The sequence below is a fragment of the Macaca nemestrina genome, chromosome 13 (genome assembly GCF_043159975.1).
Source record: "Macaca nemestrina isolate mMacNem1 chromosome 13, mMacNem.hap1, whole genome shotgun sequence".
Taxonomy (NCBI): Eukaryota; Metazoa; Chordata; class Mammalia; order Primates; family Cercopithecidae; genus Macaca; species Macaca nemestrina.
The window spans coordinates 65,026,591-65,034,080 of record NC_092137.1 but is presented as its reverse complement, the minus strand read 5'-3'; the positions used below and the strand labels follow the sequence as shown (position 1 = coordinate 65,034,080).

At 40.7% G+C, this 7,490-nt stretch overlaps 1 protein-coding gene across 1 annotated transcript in view; it reads left to right on the top strand.

Annotated features, from left to right (window-relative positions):
- The first annotated feature begins 719 nt into the window (after positions 1 to 719).
- LOC105465151 (SERTA domain containing 2) overlaps positions 720 to 7,490 on the top strand; it is a 123,531-nt gene continuing 116,760 nt past the window's right edge. The window contains exon 1 of the mRNA XM_011713421.2: positions 720 to 1,320. The gene's annotated coding sequence lies outside the window, so the exon portion shown is untranslated. The remainder of the gene's footprint in view (positions 1,321 to 7,490) is intronic.

Sequence of the window (7,490 nt, the reverse complement as noted above, 5' to 3'; positions counted from 1 at the left end):
AGTAGGCAGCACAGCCAGTCCCTATCGCTGTCACGCAGCCAGCAGCGGGCCCCCGCCCCCCCCGCGCGGCCCCGGCGCTCACACTGTTATTTGCGTGACTGACCCGAGCGGCGCGGGAGGGGAGGGCGGGCCCGGAGAGGCGCGGGCGGAGAGGGGGAGGCCGGCCGCCCGCTCCTTCCCCTCAGGCCGGCTGCGGAAGCCCTCTCCTCCCCATTGGTCACGCGCTCGAGTCCATCACTCCCGCGAGGCGCTCGGATTGGCAGAAGGCGCACTTCTGGAGCGAGGAGGGCCGAGTAACTCCGCGGGTCTCCGGCACCTCCTCCTTTCCTCCACCCCACACTTGAACGTCCACCCACCTCTCCCCACCCCCCACTCCACTGCCCCCGCCCCGCTCGCGGCAGTGTCCTTAGAAGACTCATTGGGCCAGGGGTGCAGCCAGCCGCTTAACGAGCCGCGCCGCCATAGGTCGAGGCCCACGCCCGTCGGAACAGCGGGCCTCACCATTGGGTAGCTCCGCTCCGCTCCCGCCCCCTCAGCGCCTCAGCCTCCCGTCGCCGCCTCCCAGCCCAGCTCTCCCTCGGCCCCCTTACCCCGCCCGTCCCCGCCGCATCTCCCCTGTCCAGCTGGGCGGGGATTGCTGTACGACTCTGTAAAGTCTGTGAGTCACTGCACAACCCATCAATCCAATTAAATGTCTTGAGCGAGCCGAGCAGGCGGTGCTGCCGCCCGCCGCCGCTCGCCCAGCCGCGGCCGCCCCTGCTCCTGCTTGCAGCGCCCCTCTGATCCATGGCTGTCTGTCTGTACTTGTTACGGTGTAACATCCTCCTCCTCCTCCTTCTCCTCCTCCTCCTCCTCGGGAGCCGCTGCAACTTCCCCTCAGCCAGCCTCCTCCTCTGCTTGGGGACTGCAAAGGCATGGGATAGACCCAGAGCCACTTCCCTCTGTCTCCCCTCCAGCCCTCGCTCAATTTTCCCCCCTTTAAATTAAAGTCTGTTCCTCGCTCCTCGTCGTTTTAGAGATTTATTGGTCGGTCTATTATTTCCCCTGATTTTGTTTTCCCTCTGTGGGGCAGGGATCGCAGGGGCCGGTGGGTTTATTTTAGGGAGGGGGCGCTCCATCACCCCACCCCTCCGTTTCTCCTCCTCCCTTTTCGGCCGTGACTTGATTTCCCCGCTCCTCTGCGCTCCCAACCCTCGAACTCACCGTCCTGTACTCGAGTGACGCACAGACACCCCCCGCCCACAGCCCAGACGTCCCCTCCCTCGCTGCCACCCCGACCCGTCTCGAAGCTGGACCGGGTGCCGACTTCTTCGCAGAAGGGTGAGTGCTGTGCTGGGTTGGGTGGGGAGAATCTGAAAAAATGTGGTGGCCGGTCCACTGTTGGGGAGGGTAGGGATCAGGTTGTGGGCTGCAGGTTCCCGGTCCGGCATGGATTTAAGGTGGCGACTCCCTCCTTTCCTCCCTCCCTCACTCCCGCTTCCCCCGCCCCTCAACTCCTTATTCACCAGCCTTGCTGTATATCTAGGTATTGCCAGACTTCCACCATCGGGGCATTATAACGCTTATAAAACATTTGGTAATGGCATGCTTTCTGTCTTTAGGATGCTTAGTGAGCAGTGATAGCCACCAATGTGATCCGATAGATTCTATCACCTGCAAAAAGTGTAAAAGGGACGATGGGTACATTTTCTTCTAATTCAAAGTTAAACTTTTATTCAATAAAGGGGAAGCAAAAAGATATTTTTAATTTGAATGCGTAGCGATAGAGCAGCGATAGAGCAGCGATAGATCAGAGAAAGACAGATTGTCTAGTGGCATTGCTTAATGTTTTTATTTGAAAATAGTTTTATGGGTTCCCTATTGAAAAAATATCAAGTCTGTATCAAAGGTTATGAAGTCTTTGAACCTGTTGGAGGAAAGCAAGGTAAGATGGAAATCCAGCTTGACACTTCATCTTTAGCTCACCTCTGTTCCAGGGAGGCATTACAGCACAGAGTTTTAAATTTCTCAGTCACTGGACACAATGGAGCATGTTAAGGATTTGAGAGAAATATGGATTATTTCTCTTTTGATAACCATCTTTTGTGTATTTGATTGCTTGTTCAGCAATGTCATACCACAGAATTTTGTAAAATTTCAATTTGGTTTCTTGGTTGTCCATAGTTCGGAACTACAAATACCTGTCCATGTATGCTTTATGAGGATGTTGCCGTATGCATCTTTCATATTTTGTTTGAAATAAAAGTAAAAATTATGAGAAATAGTTGTCAGAATTGGCTCCTGAGGTTGCTTTTTTGAATTTAGCTGTTTTAAAATGGTGTTACTCTTTTTGAGTCAAGTTCTGGGCTAGTTGTCCACAAGATTCAAATTAGGCCAAACCAAACATGTTTTGAAATATTAAAGTACAGGAAAGGCCTCTTAATAGTTCATTCTCTCCTTCTCTTTCAGAGTAACCAGAATAAGTTGTTACTAAATTTAATTTTAAAGAATAGACTGTTCCTGTACCAAAATCTGCCAAGTTGCTACAGAAAGATTTCTTTTTAAAGAGCAGAAATGTGTTTATGATCAGTCCAAAGTAGTGAAGTTGAAAAGTGACTTAAATGTAAATGCTGTCTTAAAGAAATGCTTGTCATAAGCCCCAAAACCTTCCAGAGTGTTTCAGGAAGACTTATACAAAGCCTTTTTGAATTAATACATTTTGTCATGTGACCTTTTTTATGAGTGTAAGACTGAATTATTGAAAGACCTCATAGCACAAGGGAGCCATGCTGCCAGAGTTTGAATCTTACCACCATCCCTCACTGGCTGTGTGACCTCGGGGACGTTTCTAACCTGGCTTTTGTGAGTTTTGTCCTGTAGATGGAAAGAATGACTTCTCAAGGGTTTGTTGTAAGGTTGCATGAGAGTGCATGTCACAGAGCACTCCATGTTAGCTGCTCCATCGTCACCAGCAGTCTTAGAGAGGTTTCTAGTATAGTGGTTAAGAGTAGGACCTCATGCTGGTTCATGCCTGTAACCCCAGCACTTTGGGAGGCTAAGGTGGGAGGATGGCTTGAGCTCAAGAATTTGAGACCAACTTGGTCAAGATGGTGAGATCCGGTCTCCACAAAATAATTAAAAAAAAAAAAAAAAAAAGAATGGGGCCTCCAGAACCGGATTCCGTAAGTTTAAATCCCAGCTTTTCCTCATTATCTTTGTGACCTTGGCCAGGTTAGCCTCAGATTCCTCATCTGTAAAATGGGAATAATAGCACCTACTTTATAGGGTTATTGTGATTGCACAGAATGAGAGTTAATATATGCAAATATATTGAGTAGTCTTTGGTGCATCTTTGCAAGTTTAACTCTTATGTGCCTTGCATATCTTGAAATATGAATGACTATGTTTTTTAGACAATTTTTTGTGAAGATAAAAATTATTGTTATCAATAAAATAAAATTTTTATCAATATGCCTGATGTTTTATGGGATTTATACTTTTAATCTAGAGTTTGTATGACCCTTTAAGAAATACAGTTACTGGACCAGGCACAGTGGCTCATGCCTGTAATCCCAGCACTTAGGGAGGCTGAGGTGGGAGGATTGTTTGAGCCCAGGACTTTGAGACCAACCTGGGCAACACAGCAAAACCCTGTGTCTACAAAAAATACAAAAATCAGCTGAATGTGCTGGCACATGATTGTAGTCCCAGCTACTGAGCCCTGGAGGTGGAGGCTGCAGTGAGCCATGATTACGCCACTGCATGCACTCCGGCTTGGGTTCCTTTTCTTTTTCTTTTTTTGAGACGGAGTCTCAGTCTGTCACCCAGACTGGAGTGCAGTGGCGCAATTGCGGCTCACTGCAACCTCTGCCTCCAGGATTCAAGCAATTCTCCTGCCTCAGCCTCCCAGGTAGCTGGGATTACAGCTGCGCTAATTTTTGTATTTTTAGTAGAGACATGATTTCACCATGTTGGTTGGGCTGGTCTCGAACTCGTGATCTCAAGTGATCCATCCCTCTTGGCCTCCCAAAATGCTGGGATTACAGGCATGAGCCACCGTGCTTGGTAAGACCCTTTCAAAAAAAAAAGAAAAAAGAAATTTAGCTATTGAATGAATTGAGTTGATCCCCTTTCATTTAAACTTGCATTTAGAATGTACGTGTCGCTATTAAAAGTGTAGTACATATCACGCATTTGCTGTTATCTGTGGTTTTCCCTACTGTTAAACAGAAAACTCTTTGAGGGTAAGAATAGTATTTCATTTATAATTTAATCTCTAGTGCCCAGTACCTTGTATTTAAAGAAGCTTAATTAATGTGTGTGAAATTAATTAAATAATGCTACTCTCATATTTATAGTAGTTGAGTGACATTATAAGTGATATTGTAGAGAATGCTATTATTTGTATTATTGAATTGAATTTTCACTTTCTCAATTATTTTTGCAAACAGAGAATAAATGAGAGGAATTATAGTATAATTTACTTTTCATTATAGAACTATTTTTTATTTTCAAGGTTAAACAGAAAATAGTCTGAAAAAGTATGCCTGTCATATCCTCCTTTGATACCTGACATGTCCAGTTTTTAATCATAAAATCTTCTGACTCCCACACTTTCTGTCATTAAGTTGGATGTTGTTAATGATTAATAGGAATTATATGAATTGGATTTGGACTGTCCCAAAAATGATATGACGTTATTATCTGTTACAGATTAATAATAATACAGATAATGTATCAACCTAATCATGTGAAATTTAAAATGGCATCATTTCCTTAGGCACCACATCCTTATTCTCTTTCCATTCAAGAGTGAAACTTTCTCTTGAGTAGACTTAATAAATAATTAGCTATTGAAATAGCTGCACTAAATAGTGTGGCAGGAATCATAAAGGAAGTTATGAAATTAGTAAATAAAACACACTAAACTTTACCATACGCTTAATATGGTTACTCACTTGGGGAATCAATTTTTCAAAACAAGCCAAGTTGATGGGGCCTACCACCTGCCTCATTTATAGAATCATTCTATTTTACTTGTCAATAAAATCCAGTCTAATTCCTGAGCCCTCTGAAGTTATAAAAAGCCAGAATTATCTTTCATTAGAGATCCTTGGTAATAAAACCTGAATGCTAATCGACTCAGAATTGTTACAGTTTTCCATCACATTGTTAACACTTTTCAAACACATATATGAAATATCTATTACAATGTGAGCAATTTTGTGTATATAAATCTTTGTTTAACCAAATCATCACTTACCCTGTTTAGTTGAATATATTCCATTTTCATGGGCTAAAACAATTAATTTAGAAAACTTGCCCTTTTTTTGTTTTGATACATTTAAAGCAGCTAATCTAAAGTGAAACTCTAAGAAATAATTTATAAGCACTTAGAGACTGTACTTAAGTGTTTGGTGTGCAAGATAGACAGTCTCTTTATTTTTCACTTGACGCATTTTAGCATGACATATATTCCATAGGTCACACCTCTTTCTTTCTTTCAGCTTTTTAAAAATAAGGACATTTGGGTATTTATTAGTATTTTACAGACATATACAATTTCTGCAGGTTTTTTTCTTAAACAATGTTTGTTGTGTGCAGTTATTTGGAAAGAAGAGCAAGGAGGGGTAGAAATAACCTTTGAGGCTTGCGATTTCTATCCTTATCTTCTAACATTAGGGACATGGATAACTATCTATATACTTTGTCAGTAATCAAAAGGAGAAGAAAATAACATATGCATTATCTTATGGCGTAAACTCAGAATTAAGGTCCGTGAAGTTCTATACTGAGTGATGCTACTGATTGGCATGTGACCTTGAGCATTACACTTAACCTTTACCACTCTCTCTATGAGTGAAGGCAGTTACCCTCTGCTCACTCACAGAGAAAGTTGTAGGGGTCAGTTGTAAGTGCTTTTTAAAAGCATTTGAGAAGGACACAATGCAAGCAAATACAAAGTAAACATTAGCATTTAGAAATGAATATTTGTTCACCATTATTTAAAAATTGTGATCTTTCAGATTTTTTACCTAATGGGCATTTTTCCTTTTCGTTTTATATGTGAAGAGACTTCTTACTAGTATGCTCACAAAAATATATATATGGTACTTTTTAAAGAAGCAGTGAACTTTGGTTTAGCTGAATGGGGTTTTAAATGTTAACACTGAGATTTTGGTACGTCCTGGGTTATAACAGATGTTGATGTTTTTGAGAACAAACTTCAGGTATCTGAGAGTTAATACATTTTATTAAGTTAAAGTTTATAAAACTTACACTTGCATTGCAGGAAAACATGTTCAGACTTAGATTCCATTAGCAGTATATTCAAATAGAAAAATTGATAGTATTATTTACTTTTAAATTTCAAAAGGATTACTTGGCTGTGGGACATCTCTTGTTTTATTATTTATTTTTATTTTTTTGAGAAGAATGGAATCCCTGGAAAGGACCCTTCTTTATACTCATTTTTTTTTTTTTTTTTTTACCTTGAATGCAGTCAAATATACATTATTTCAAAATATAGTGGCTTGGAGGATTTAATTTATTTTGGCTAATTTTGTATTTCGGAAAGCTAGGGAAGGCCCTAGCATTATATACATTATATACATTAGCATTATATACATTCCTTTGAATTCAGTTTTATGTCTCTGTGATTATTAGCAGAATTGTCACAACCTCATGATGTTACTCACTTTTTTAAGTGAAAATGAAATTCTAGTGTACTCAGAATAACAACTATTAAAACAAGTAAGACATGTAAAGAAATATTATTTCTTCTAACTGACATTAAGAAGAGTGAATAGTGATCCTCAAATGTGAGGTTTCTAAGCAGAAAGCAACTTTAAAAAACATATTGTCCTTACGGTTCAGTAGCCAACCCACTGAAACTTAGAATGATCAGTTTTCTTTTTGAATTTAAAGTTCACATTGATGTTTATAATGTGTTGTGTGTTGGCATGTATAACTCTTTCGTATTGGATATTTACCTTTAACATACTACATAAAATGATGAAACTAGTCTACCTTTTGTTTAAATTTCATCTGTTTTTCACACCCTTCTTTTTGTTCTTACATTGTATTTCACTTTTCTTAATATTTCCACATTTTTCTTTTCTTTTTATGTACCATCTTCCTCATTTTACTCTATTCTGTCCTCCTCCCAAGAGTCATAGGAATTCTTTTTCCTTGATCATAGCAGGTTTTTTTCTGTTAGCTCCCTTTGCATTTGCCTCTATATAATGTATGGAGTAGTGGTTTTTATTTAATTTAGTCTGCTTTATGAGACTGATGGAACGACCTTCTCTATAGAACATTTGTTTTGCCTTGTTTCAGAAGATGAACTCTCTAATCATCTTATCTACACAAACTTAAGGGACTACGTCATAAACCTAAGACCAAGTTTTAGCTTGTATGAGGTGGTAACAAGGGAAAACTGTAACATGTTTATTATTTGCTGATTTTCTGTTAATCTATTTTATGTGGAGGAGCCCACAGATTTTTTTCTT